This window comes from Elgaria multicarinata, chromosome 4 (genome assembly GCF_023053635.1).
Source record: "Elgaria multicarinata webbii isolate HBS135686 ecotype San Diego chromosome 4, rElgMul1.1.pri, whole genome shotgun sequence".
Classification (NCBI taxonomy): domain Eukaryota; kingdom Metazoa; phylum Chordata; class Lepidosauria; order Squamata; family Anguidae; genus Elgaria; species Elgaria multicarinata.
In genome coordinates, this window is record NC_086174.1 from 142,532,209 (window position 1) to 142,546,759 (window position 14,551).

At 44.4% G+C, this 14,551-nt stretch overlaps 1 protein-coding gene across 3 annotated transcripts in view; it reads left to right on the forward strand.

The window, feature by feature from the left end:
* The window catches only part of PLCB4 (phospholipase C beta 4), a 237,214-nt gene that overhangs the window by 22,842 nt on the left and 199,821 nt on the right, over positions 1 to 14,551 (forward strand). For all 3 annotated transcript variants that reach the window (XM_063125320.1, XM_063125321.1, XM_063125322.1), the window contains exon 2: positions 6,559 to 6,614. The gene's annotated coding sequence lies outside the window, so the exon portion shown is untranslated. The remainder of the gene's footprint in view (positions 1 to 6,558; positions 6,615 to 14,551) is intronic.

A 14,551-nucleotide genomic window follows, 5' to 3' on the forward strand; every position in this document is an offset into this window, starting at 1 on the left:
AGGAGCTGACTCAGTATAAGGCCACTTCCTGTGTTCCTAATACCAGGTGGTGACAATGGTGGTCAGAAGGTAGACACAGAGTGCCATCAGATGAGTGTTTTATCTCATGCTTGTTACTGCCCACTCACAGTTTCTCGTGGGTCCTTTTGACGACACCGTCTGCCTCCCATGCATCTCCTGCTCCTTCTGGCCTTCTTTCCATCACAAAATAAGTCTCGGGTAAGTCCGGTTTATATTTTAGAAGTTAAACATGCTGCGATCTGCTGTGTGCAGGAAAAGTGGCACGATAAAAATGGCCACTGAATGAGCCAGGTGGTCATTGTTTATTTCCTCTTTCTTCTCCCCGAAGAAAGGAAGTATTGCGCAATGGAAGTAGGGTTGGGCGTGAAAGAAGTGACAGTAGGGAGCCGTAATCCCCCCCCCCCCAGTCTAATGATTAGGGCTGTGCACAGGGCCCCGATCCGCTTCGGATCCCGATCCAGACCGATCCAGTTGAAGCTGCTGCCCGGACCACGATGGAGGCAGGTAAGCCCCCCTCCCCATTTACCTGGCTCCCCCACCGTTGCCGCATGGACCGTGGTGGCAGCGGATGGAGGAGCCAGGTAAACTCCCCTCCCCACTTATCTGGCTCCGGAGCTTCAGACTGGTCCGAACTGCTTCGGGCTGATCTGGACCTCCCCCGATCTGCTTCGGAACTGGGCTTCGGAGGTCCGGATCAGCCCGCTCCGGATCCGGGGATCCGTAATGGGGTGAAGCACACCCCTACTAATGATCCTCACAGTGAGGAACCCCCCCCCCCCAGCAAAAAACAAACCTGGAGCTGGCACTGTACACACTCCCTCCACAGGAAGTTCTGTGGGCGAAAACTTTGCCTGGCAAAATTTTGACATCTTCTGCTCCCCCCTCCCCTCCATTCTGTGTGCACATTTGTGCTTGTGAAAACTATTTCCACAGGGTAGTTGTATTGCCTAATCTCATGCTAAGGCCATTGTGGCTGTTCTCCCTTCTCCACCATGTGATTTCCATGAAATGCAGAGTAGCTGGCTCATAGACAAAGCCGTCTCCTCGCTGCCCACGTGGCTGCGCTCAGCAACCCCACAGCAAAGGAGCGGCGCACATTGCTTTGGAACAACAATCCCTATATCTTCTTCCAGGAAAGGGAGCCACCTTCCACATTACCCAGAAGCAACCCATGCTTCTGCTTCCATGTAACGTGGGGACACGGCCTCAAAACCATTGGCAAGCAAAGAACTCCTGACGCAGTGACGAATTTGGGCGTGCTGGTCTTACGTTTGCCAGGGGCTGCTGGAAGGGGAGGCCTCAACACTGTGCGCGCTTAGCAGTCTTCCCCTCTCTGTTAAACATGTGTCGCTTGAATGGCCACGTTTTTGAAATGCTTGCCAAAACCTTTCTCCGAGGCCGGCCAAACTGATCTGTACCACGAGGGCCTCGTTTTGTTCCTGGGTGAAGGCCTGCATTTGCATGCTTTCTTCGCCGTTATAGAAATAATTGGCTGGCTGTCATCTTTTTGAAGATCTCGGAAACTGATGGGACCTGATTGCTGAAAAACAAAAACACATTATGTGTGAATTGCATGGACATTTAGAGATGGCTCTCGGAGCATCATCTGGTGAATGGCACATCCCAGCCCAGATGCTGGTGTGCAAGAAAATGTATGATTTACCGAATTACTCGCCTTCCTCCCCTCCTCAGTGGTGAAAAGAGAGTTCTAATTTTGTGTGGATTTTTTCCTATCCTACTGAGGAAAGGTGAACAAGTGTGTCCGCCCCCACCATACGCACACTTGACAGCAGAAGCTGAAAATGCAGATTTGCAAGTAACATGTACCTGCTTTTCCTACTGAATTCTTCTTGTGCATAGAACCTCAAAATATGATCATAAGAATAGCTGTGCTGGATGAAACCAAGGGTCCATCTAGTCCAGCATTCTGTACACACAGTGGCCAACCAGCTCTCGACAAGGAACCCACAATCAGGGGACCCACAAGCAGGACCCAGGTGCGACAGCACCCTCCCGCCCATGTTCTTCAGCAATTAGGTGCACGTAGGCATACTGCCTCTGATACTGGAGGTAGCACATAGCCATCAGGACTAGTAGCCATTGATAGCCTTGTCCAAGAATTTAACTAAACCCCCTTTTAAAGCCATCCAAATTGGTGGCCATCACTACATCTTGTGGTAGTGAATTCTGTCATTTAACTATGCGCTGTGTGAAGAAGTACTTCCTTTTATCTGTCCTGAATCTCCCACCAGTCAGCTTCATGGGATGACCCCAGGTTGTAGTATTATGAGAGAGGGAGAAAAATGTCTCCCATTCTCCACACCATGTGTAATTCCATACATTTTTTTTTCATCTCAGGAGGATACGTTGAGAACATGGGTAGGCAACTTGGTGTCTTCCGGATACTTTAGACTACAACTCCCACAATCCCTGACTATTGCCCATGCTGGCTGGGGCTGATGGGAGTTGTAGTCCAAAGCATCTGGAAGGCAACCTTGACCTAGTTTCTTGCAGAGAATAAAATAGTTACTGGGGATGGGGCAAGATGAGGTTGTAGAAAGGATTTGAGAATTTAACTCTCCTCTATCTCATACTTTATTGTTGCTATGTGATTGGTGGGGTTTGCTTACTTGGAAGATAAAATGTGGCTGATGGAATATGATTGTTCATATGATCTTGTCTATGAAGTACTCAAACACTGGCTAGAGCAGTGCAACATCAGTTTGATCTTTGTTTATGAAAGTGCACCATTTGGGGATGAGTCAATGCATTTCATCTCCAATGGATGATGTGGCAAAATAGTTCGACCTATCTGCATTGAGTGTGTCTATACTTCAAGAGACGTGATGCTCATAGATGGTTGACATAATTTTCTCTGCTTTTGCAGCGTGTTTATGGCTCCTCTGTTTCTCGCAGTGTGTTTATTGAAGCCGTGCCTGCTCACAAATAGTAAGGCTGGAGAAAGCCCAAGTGCCTGGTTGAACGAGCAATGACATTTTTGTTCCTGCTGCCTAGGATCTTGAAATGCAATTGAGTGACCCTAAAAAAATTGAAGGTGGCATCTAAGCCTTTGATGCTGGTAGGTTAAAAAAAAATCAGCATTATTTTCCACCACTGGAAAATCTTTCTTGCAGGTTATTATCTTCGTTTATTCCCCCCACCCCACCCCGGCCCTCCACTGTTAGAAGACTATGTATAGCAGTGGGCAGACTTTGGGCTCATATAGGACCTGCTTGCTTTTCTTTTTACTAGAACTGCAAAGTTCACCAACCAGAGCCCTGTGCCAGCTAGTTGCTGGATGGTTGGTGGGCAATATACTCTTAGAATTAAACAATTGAAGAACAGGGTGCCTTTGAGCCCATAGCCAGCCCACGGTTTGTTTCTAGAACTGAGCTCACAGACCTGCCACACACTGATCCAGTTCTGGGATGTTTCCAGATGGAGGGATCCTAGCACTACCAATGAGAAGGCATTGTGCATCTATTCCAACTTTTTCTCCTTAATGGATTTTCTGCAGCAGGAAAAAATGTGGAAGAAGCAGTCTTTTAAACCTTTATTTATTTATTTATTTATTTTTACAATGTATGTTTTAAACTTTGAAAGGCTGCCTTGAGGCCCTGTATTGGGCAAAAGGCGGGATACAAATAAACATCATCATCATCGTTTCAGCAGCCTGATTTCGAAAATAACCCGACTGCTTTCTTGTTGCTCTTCTAAAGAACTGAGAGTCAAAAACCTTTGCTGGTCTACAAGTCAACCAGAGATCTTCTAGTAGATCCTGAGTTATGTGTTGTCCCCCTCAGTGTATAGACATAAGTCTTAGTGGTATAAACATGAGCCTATTCCTGCTAGGTCAGGTCAGCTGGAACACGCAAACTGTGTGGCAGCCTTTGGTACCAGCCGGCAAAAATCACGGGGCAGCCAGGTCCATAATTTGGTTAAGTTTCATGGCTGTATTTGCAAAGTCCTGGTCGCTGGCTAACTTTGTTAGCCAGATGGATCATGAAAGTAATTGCACTTTCAGGCGCACCCCCTTCCCAGATCGGTCTCCCTCTGGCTATGTTTGTGACTGTTGTCACTTGTTTGTGGTGCCTTTTAAATTAAGCTAATATTGAGCTACACGTTGTAACTATTATCATCCATCCGTTGTGTCACGCTTTGTCATGGAAACTTGGCGAGAGGGGGCAGTCAGGGGGCTGTGCTGCTGCCAAGCCATGGAGACGATGTGCTTCAGTGGCTGTGCTGAACCTCCTCTCTCTGTCTTCCAAAAGGAGGGTAATGCCTGGACGTCCACAGCTAATTCAAGCTTCCATTTTGATGGCATCCTCGCTGCATAGCATGGAAGTGTCTGCATGACCAAATCCGCAGCGGCTGCAAGGGGGGAAATTGCTGGGGGCAGTGGACCAAATGGATGTTTAGACCTATAGTAGAGCTGGGTGACTTGTGGCTCTACAGCTGTTTCGGCCTATAGTAGCCAACATCCATTGTCAGCATAGCTTTTGAAGACTGCTCAGCAGCTGCACCTTGTGCAAAATGCTGCCTCCAGATTGATATCAGGGACCAGGAAGTCTAAACATAGCACCGGTTCTGGCCCACTTGCATTGGATACCTTAACATTTCCAAGCCCAATTCAAGGTCCTGGTTTTGACCTCGAATGCCTTACATGGCTCAGGACTGCAATACTTGGCGGGGTTCCTCTCCTGGCATGAAACTACTGATATACTACTACATTCCTCATCTAAGGACCTTCTCCAAGTGCCTCCTCCAAGGGAGGTTCAAAGGATGGCAACAAGGGAGAGGGCCTTCTCAGTGGTGGCTTCCTGATTATGGTACACTCTCCCCAGTGAGCCTGCCTGCATCCAGCATAGGATATGTTTTTTTAATGGGTCCTGGGATTTCTTATTGTTGTTTGTTAAAAGTGTGCGTGTGCGTACATGTAAATAATTGTTATGGTATGTGTTACAGAATTGTATTTTGAAGGTTGTTAATCTCTGTAAAGTGCCCAGAGAGCGTTGGCTATTGGTTGGTGTAGAAATGTAATAAATGAAACGAAATGAAACTTCAGGTATATATGTATAGGATTGCAGCCTTAGTTTTTGAACCTTGAAATGCTTCTCCCTGTGGGAAGCCATGATAACTCAGGTGGCTACACTCAGGCTCCAGGGTGGTAACATGAATCTGTCCAAAACGTGAAGGGGCCTGGCTGGGGAATCAATAGCTGCTATGGGAGGTTGGATTTCCTAGTGGTCCTCTCTGTAAGATTTTGTATTTCTTTGACCCATGAGACACTTGGGTTACTCGCCTTTTTAATGCTGGTTTTGTGTAGGATCGGGCTGAAGCATTGCTTGAAAACAGTGGGACACAATTGGGTAACTGTAGGCTGCAAAATGTGCCCCACTTATAGATGTGAAGGCCTGGACAACCTTTGGGAAAAACCAGGAAAGAAAAAATCAGGAAATGTCATTCGCCCCCCAGGGCAAAAAAGATTTTTTTTTGGGGGGGCAGTTTTCTCCCATTCCCCCACCCCACCCACCGGCTGTCTCATCCCTAGCACACCCAACGCTGTTTTTGTTGTTTCTGTGGCTGTTCACAGCCATGATGCTGCTTCCCTCTGCCATTTTATCTTGGAGCTTTTGGCTTCTGCTAATGAGGGTGCAGGATTGCACAGCAAGCCAAGGAGGCATCGCCACAGGCAACTGGGAGATGTGGTAGAGCACCAAAAGAGACTGCAGCAGAGCACCAGAAGAGAGAAAGGGTGCTTCCGGATGAGGCTTTTATTGTGCATGATCCTGCCTCTTTCATGGAATTTTAGCTGGGGAGGCGGTTGGAATTCCAACATTACTGTCTTCTACTTATGATCCTTCTGGACCTTTTTGAAAGTCAACCCCACATATAACATGTTGCAATAATCCAAAGAGGAAGCTACCTGCAAGTGAATAACTGTTGTAAGGCTACCTCTGTCCTGGTAGGGTCATAAACAGCATGACAACCTAAGCTGATACAAGATTTGGGGGTGGCACAACAGTGTAGCGAAAGGGTTAACTCCCTTCTTTCCACATGTTGATGTTCTGATCTTGCTTCTCTCTCTGTCTCCACCCGCCCCCGCCCCCCACTGCTCATGTTAAATGTGTGAATGTCTGGTTTTTCCTTTTAATTCATGTCTGTTTGGGACCTATACCTGCAAAGAGCGATGCAAAGAACAATGGGAAGCTTTTATTCCAAATTCAGGCAAAATTTGGAGTTTGGATGCAATTAAATCCTGGGGCACGATCCTATCTAATTCCGTTTCCTTTCATTACAAGAGGTTTAAATGCATGCTGAACTCCTATTGCCCGATCAATGGGATGTAAACAGTGATTAAACTTTAGATTGTCCTTTTGGTTATTGGTTGAGGTCGGTAACAGGGAGATGTCCAAGTTACGTGTTTTTAACAGCACCATAAATATCAATTATGGAACTGTAATTTAATTTAGAGCATTGTGAACTTCAGCACACCACGTTGTTAACTGCTTTTTCGTTGTTGTTTTGTTTTTACAGGGAAGGGAACAGCTCTTTGTAATGAGAGCTTCAAAGATATGATCTTGATTAAAAAGGTACGTACCCACTCTTTACATCAATATGTACGTTTAATCCCAAAGAAGAGCGAAAACCTGCATTGTAGAGAGACCTGTTGGGACATCTTTGTTTGTAGAAATGGAAATAAAAATATTCCTCTTTATGAGTGGTTTAATGAGAGCCATTAGATCTGTTTGAAATGCAAATACTCTGCTTGCCTTCCTCTCTTAATATATAGTTAAACATTTTGATGTCGTAGCAGCCTTACATTTTTCATAGTTTCATAATTTGTGGCAACTTCTCCTCCTTAGTATCTTGTAGACTGGACTTTGCATATTAGAATAATAATATAATTTATTTATGTATTTATTTATTTATTACATTTTTATACCGCCCAATAGCCGAAGCTCTCTGGGCGGTTCACAAAAATTAAAACCACAATAAAACTACCAACAGGTTAAAAACACAAATACAAAATACAGTATAAAAAGCACAACCAGGATAAAACCACGCAACAAAATTGATATAAGATTAAAATACAGAGTTAGAACTGTAAAATTTAAATTTAAGTTAAAATTAAGTGTTAAAATACTGAGAAAATAAAAAGGTCTTCAGCTGGTAACGAAAAGAGTACAGTGTAGGCGCCAGGCGGACCTCTCTGGGGAGCTCATTCCACAGCCGGGGTGCCACAGCGGAGAAAGCCCTCCCCCGCTGTGTCCTTGAATACAAACATATAATGTGTGTATTCAACTTTCAACCTTTGCTAAAGTTGATTTTTGCTTCCATTTTAGATTAAACACAGCCTGCTGTGTCTTCCAAACCTGGACAAACGAATCTTAAGTATTTTTGTAGAAACAAGTCAACGTCAAATTTAGGAAGCGAACCATAGTTAAATTTAACCTCAGTTTAGCGGTCAGATGACACACTAAACTGCCATTAATCTAAAATGGAAGCAGCAGCTTCTGAACTCTTTAAAGCCATTCTAGAATAGGAGAGGGGAGCCTGGGAGGCTAGGCTTGTTGTAACACTAAATCATGGTTTAGCATTATGTATGAGCAGGGTTTTTTTTTTTAAGAGAGGGTGTTAATATGTGAGCATAGAACTGCATCTCATTAGTATTTTGGATGTTTACAGAATGTGATGTGTCTGTTGGAAAAGACGTTTGTGTATTGGGGAATGTATAGTAAGAAATGGAAGGGGCAAAGCCATCAGTCTAAGAAATGTAATTGGATTCAGCATGCTTGTGACTAAACAGGACTCCTTACATGAGATTAAGAGTAACTATATGCTATAAAATGACAAGAGTATTTCACTGGCTGAATTTTGCTTCTGGGAGATTTCTGTAATGTTATGGTAACGTGAACGATTCATTATACTAATTTAGTGTGATTGGTATCATTCAGGTCTGCACAGTTTGTTAGCCATCATGTCAGAAAGAATTTTAAAAAATTTAGTTTGATTTTTCCACTGTTTTTGATGGAAATCACTACAGCCTTTCTCAAGTTGGCCGTCTGGTCCTTTCTGAAATGGTGGCTGCTATCAACTCTTCAGTGGGCTCTTGTTCACACAAGACTGGCAAACACCAAGCAGACATACCAGAGAGAGAGGCTCTGGTTCGCAGCCAGCAGGACTCAGACGGCAGTCACTCTCTGAGGGGAATGGGAATTATGCTGAAGAGGATACTAGAATAAGGAAAAAAGTTATGAAAATTTCTGTCTGGTTCAGGCTGCAAAGGGCAACTTTCTCATGAAATAGGGGTGTGTGTGTGTGTGTGTCCTTCAGCTGGACAGCATCATCATGAAGACTGATAGAGCAGTACGACAATGACTGTTAGAGCAGTACGACAATGGAATCAGTTGCCTGGTGAGGTTGTGGTCTCTCCCACACTAGAGGCCTTCAAGAGGCAGCTGGACTACCATCTGTCAGGGATGCTTTAGGGTGGGTTCCTGCATTGAGCAGGGGGTTGGACTCGATGGCCTTTTAGGCCCCTTCCAACTCTGCTATTCTATGCTTCTAGGATTCTATGACTCAGTTGCCAGCCTTTCTGCTTTGGACAGGCAGCATCACCATGAGGTCACAATGGCCAGCCTCTCTTCTTCAGTCAGACAGCATCATGATGAGGTCACAGTGGCCAGCCCCCCCCCCCCCCCGAGGCAGATAAAAGCAGGTGTCTGGTGGACACAGTCTCTTTTTCACTGAGCTGAGCATATAAAGGAACAGGTGGGCACAGTCTGCATTTCCCTTACGGTGATGGGCAGCGAGCAGTTTGCGGTCGCAGTGCTACCCCCGGCGTCTGTCTCACAGAAATGGAGAGCAGTATGTGGGCAGAGAAGCAGTGGAGGAAGTAGAATGGGGAGGATGCAGGCAGGCAGGAACCCCAGTTGTTACAGGGCTTCTGCTTTCAGAAAGTACCCCAGGGAGGGCTGGCACTGAAAGAGGCAGAGATAATAGAGGTGGGCACAGGAGTATTGGCCGCGCTCCTTTGAGAACGTAAGAAGTGCCCTGATGCTGGATCAGACCAAGGGTCCATCTAGTCCAGCACTCTGTTCACACAGTGGCCAACCAGCCATCGGCCAGGGATGAACAAGCTCCTTTAGAATTTGGTCTGGTTCTGATTGAAATGTGTAGTGGATTTACTGCCTGACTTACATCAGAGCTCCCAGCTTCTGCTGCCCACAAGTCCTACTTCCTGCCTGACCCCACCAATTTTAGTTCCTCCCATTGACTCTCCTACGCTACACAACCCCCTCCTGCTTCTGCTTTAACTGCATTGAAATGGGAGTACTTAGAGCCAAACCAACGATTACTTTAAATCCATATCTAGCAGCAATTTCTTTTGTCATTTTTACTCTTGATTAGGCACAGGGCCCCTGATCTGGACCCTAATGTAGGGGCACTTTTGAGATCCAGTTTTGGCCTCTTGCAACCTACTCTACAGTAAAAAATGAAAAGAGAAAGATGTATCAGTTAGATGCAGATTTAAAGTAATGTCTGTTTTGGCCCTAAGTCTTTGTTTTTATATGCCTTGCTATAAAATTAATATGTGAGCGTAGAAGTGCATCTCGTTAGTATTTTGGATGTTTACAGAATGTGATGTGTCTGTCGGAAAAGAAGTTTGCATAATTGGGAATGTATAGTAAGAAATAGAAAGGGGAAAGACATCAGCGTAAGAAATGTAGCTGGATTCGGCATGCTTGCGACTAAATGGGAATCCTTACATGAGATTAAGAGTAACCAAACCCTTGCAGCAATGGCCTTCTTCACCTTTATTCTCAGTACTTGGAAGAGGTGGGGTCCTGAAATGAAAGTATCCCCACCTTCTCAAAATGCTGTGCTCACCCAGTAGAGAATTCCTTAGCGATATAGGGAATCTCAACCGAGAAATTGGGTACATGGCACAGGGATATCATTGATGCATCTCTCAAACTACCCATGCTAGTGAAATCTCTGTGCCTGTCTCCCTAACGGGACAAAATAATATTTGCAGGTGTCTCCTCCTGTGCTGGTACTGTACCTACTCTCCCGATACCCAAATCCATCTGGAAGTGGATTTTCAGGAATCTGTTCATTGCTTTCTTGACCCCATCTTGAACCTACTCAAAGCAAAGAGGCTGGCGAGGACATATTTCTTCTGCAGCTGAGCATTTCACATGGGGGAATTACGTCTCCCAGGAGGAGAAGGAACAAACCAAGAGATCATAAAGCAGAGTATAAAGGTATTCAGATAGATTAGTTGATTGCAGAAGTAGATAGAGCAAGTACATATGGAGAGTGAGATTGGACTGGCAATAGTTTGGTTAAAACTATGGAGAAGGTTGAAGATGGCAAGGATTGGGTGAGATGGAGCAGCACAGGAAGGGGATATAACAACAACAACAACGACAACAACAACGTTGTAGTGGAGCCAGGGCTCTCAAAGCCCCAGGGCTCTTTTGAATAGCAGGGACTATGATGTCATCTGACACCTTCAGCCTTCCCTGTACCTAGAGTGATGAAAATATTGTATTATTGTTTGCTATCCCTGTTGTAATTCACAAATGTTTTGGGGTGGCTTGTTCTTGAATGGGCAGTTAAGACTCATTAACTTTACAAAAGACCTGATCCTGGTAAAGACAGCGTCTTTAAGCAAGTATTTTATAGTACGCTTGTGACTGATGAGTACGGATGTTTGTGGGTCATTTTGGCACCGCTGTCAGTCGCCTGCACGTATCCCTCTCCGTTTTCCAGTTTTAGCGATAAAAAACCCTGACTCTTCTGAGCTATATCGGTATTTGTCAAGTTTTCCTGCCCTGTGCAGGTGAAGTTGTGCTGTTAAATACCCACTAGACGGCACTGTCCCATTGAACTGTATGGGCCATGTGGTTGCTGCTCTCTTCCTTATGTAATTACAGCTCATTGCAAATGTGGAAGAGAATTAGGAAGCGGAGCCACAATAAGGCAATGGGATTTCCCTGTATCTGAATGACCCCCAAAACCTGCTAGAAGTGGTTTGTTGGTATGGATCAATACAGTTGCCTGTATTTTTGGATTGTAGTAGGAGGCATTGCTTTGAGGACTGTTCTAAGGAGCAGTTGCACTTCAGAATCTACCACTACAAAACTGATAAAAATCTGTGTATGTGTGTGTAGCTAATGCCAAATAAGGAGATAGGAATCAGACACAAGAGGAATCAAATTTAGGTTGATGGGAGGGAAGCGCTCAAAATGAAAATAACACTTTGTCTGAGGTGGCATGCATAGCTACTCAGCTATTTAGAGAGGAATGAAAGGAAACGACTAGAGAGGGAAATGAGACTAAAGCGTGAATATTACCTCCTTCAGGGCAAGGGGAATAAAAGGTGGGGCTGTTCTCAAGGATTTTGCTATGAAATGGGAGGTTATTCTTCCCATGTGTGTTATTCTTTACAATTTTCCAGTCATTTAGTAAAAAAATGCAGTGATTGGAGAACCAAGTTCTCCTTGACCTGTATGATATGGAACTACTCAGAACAAACAAAGACGGGTTCTTCCACAACAGTACAAAAATGGAGGGATGAGAACAGGAAAGTAAAAACTCCACAAGCTCAACACCACAAGAAAAGGAAAAGAAAAGAAAGAAGCCACCAAAAATCTGGTTGACGTTTCGAGAGAGGACCTTTTCTAAAATCAAGGAAAGAAAAGCGTATGTACAATGCTAGTGGGATTTTGCTTTGTAGTGGGTACAAAGTGGGTGGGAGAGATGCAAAAGGATGTTGTGGGGGGCCCCAAGCGTGATGGATGGTAATGCATTCATGCTATGGTTCCAACAGTGGGTTTCACAGTACTTCTTGTACGGGTGCCCTTTACTTTTCTGTTTCTCTCCAAAGAACCAGAATTTAATAGTTGTATTGCGTGGTTTGATTAGAGTGGAGCTGTGTGGATATTGGTTGCTTACACATACAGGAGGTCCTATGCCCGCTGAATAGAGGGTGGGAACAACTTCTTCTGACCATACCAACAGAGGAAAGCTAGTGAGCAATTCCTATTAATATTTATATTTATTTACTTTTATTACATTACATTTATATACCGCCCCACAGCCGAAGCTCTCTGGGCGGTTTACAACAATTAAAAATAGTAAACATTAAAAGTATACAAAATTTAAAAAACATAAAACCAGTATAAAAACAACAGTATCCATTTAAAAACAACAATTCTGGGGTCCATTAAAAACAAACTTAACGTTGTTAAATGCTGTTAAAATGCCTGGGAGAAGAGAAAAGTCTTGACCTGGCGCCGAAAAGATAACAATGCTGGCGCCAGGCGAGCCTCATCGGGAAGATCATTCCACAGTCGTGGGGCCACCAAGAAGGCCCTCTCCCTTGTTGCCATCCTCCGAGCTTCCCTCGGAGTAGGCACTTGGAGGAGGACCTTAGATATTGAGCGCAGTGTACGGGTAGGTTCATGTCGGGAGAGGCGTTCCATCAGGTATTGCGGTCCCAAGCCATGTAGGGCTTTATAGGTTAAAACCAGTACCTTGAATTGGGCTCAGAAACATATAGGCAGCCAATGCAAGTGGGCCAGAATTGGTGTTATATGCTCAAACCTCCCTGTTCCAGCTATCAATCTGGTCCGTTCAACTATGATGTCCAAGCACTGATTTAAGACAGACACTTTCTCCTGTCCTGTATATTTTGTTGGCCTTGGGAATTAATGGGATATTAATGTTGGCCTTGGGAACCCCATCCTGAACTAGCTCACCTTCTCAGGTGCTAGAGAAACCCGTGCTCCCTTGGCAATAATTTGTAGATGATTCAGAAGGTTTGTATTTGGAGAGACAGAATGTGCTGTCTTAACTCTAGTGAAGAAAGGTTGCAGGAGGCTGAGTCTACTTTTGATTAAGGTCATCAATTCAGCTCTGGGATGGAGACAGATTGCTATGCCTCCAATATGGCAGCTAATTGTAGGCAACTTCTAACCCATTTGGTTGGAACATATGTTTGTGTCAAGGCTGTAGCACGTTATTCATTTTTGTTAGGATATATCCAAAGGTTTTATCTTGTGTGTGTGTGTGTAGGTGTATGGGTGTCTATGCCAACTTGGCCATTGTTGTGTGTATCCTGTATGGGTGTGTGTTATCGCCACTGTCTCCAGATATAAAACACCTGGTTGAGATAGTTTGTGCTAGGAGTGGATAGAAGGGAGTTCTCCAGATGCTTTGGACTTCTACTCCCAGAAGCCCCTGCTGGTATCACCAGTGATCAGGAATGCTGGGAGTTAAAGCCCAAACCATCTGGAAATCTATTTTCTGCCCACTCATCATGGTGTGTCTGATTACTTTAACAAAATATCCAGGACAGGAGAAACTGTCTGTCTTAAATCAGTGCTTGGACATCATAGTTGAATGGACCAGGGCCAATAGTGGCTGCTATTGGATTGTTGACTGTTTTATAGTAGTTTTTTATGACTGGCTTGCTAGGCTATGTGGTTGTTTTAAGAGATGCTGCTTAGGTTATTGCATTTTACTGTGAGTTATTGTAAGCTGCTTTAAAGTTTTGCCATGAGGTAGAAGAAAGATCAGTAAGAGTTTGACATAAACACTTTCCTGTAACATGTGCGGATGGAAGGAGATGGCTCACAGAGAGAGAGGGAGGGAGGGAGGAAGGAAGGGAGAGGGTTTGCTCCAGGGTCTAGTCCTTCTTTTTAAAGTTCAGTTCTATCGTTAAATAGCACTACTTTTAAGTAGCTGGACGTTAAGGGGTATGCAATTTTTAAGCCATATGTTTGGTAGCAGCAGTATAAAAGGCTGGGTAATACCAATAGGCATAAAGTTCAGGTATACCTATTACTTTTTTTTAATGCAGGATGGAATATATCGTTTGCATGTAGAAGGTCCCAGGTTCCACCCCTGGTGCTACTGTTAAAAGGTTCAGGTGATGGCACTGGAAAGACCTCTGCCTCAAATCTTGGAGCACCTGTACCAGTCAGACCAGAATCTAGCCACTAGATGGACAAATAGTCCGAGCTGGTATAATGCAGATTCCTGTGTTCTTGAGATGAAAGCTTTCAGGAAAGGGAGGGACATGTTCAATGTTTTAATGAGCTTTGTGCATGAATTTTTACTTTGGTTTTGAGAAAACGTTTTGGAAAGATAACTTTATGAGTCCTTTTAAGACGTCTTCAGGAGCTACAGTAATTTTCGTTTAGATCTTCTACAATGTTTGCAAGTGATTTCAATATCATGTAAAATGGAATTGGTGCACTCATGGCTCTATTTGTGAACCTCTGCTTGATTTATATAAAAATGCGTGAATAGTCAGGGCTACGTGTGGGTTTTGCCCTCTCCATTTGGTGGATGCCATGTACAGGCTAGTGCTTCTTTCCCAATACCGTAGAGCAGGAGTGACAAATGTTTTTTCAGACCAATGGCTGTATTCCATCTTGGAGAACCTCTCAGGGGTGAGGGACACATTCCAGTAGTAGATAGGGCCACAGGCATAATATGTGGAGCTGCAAAA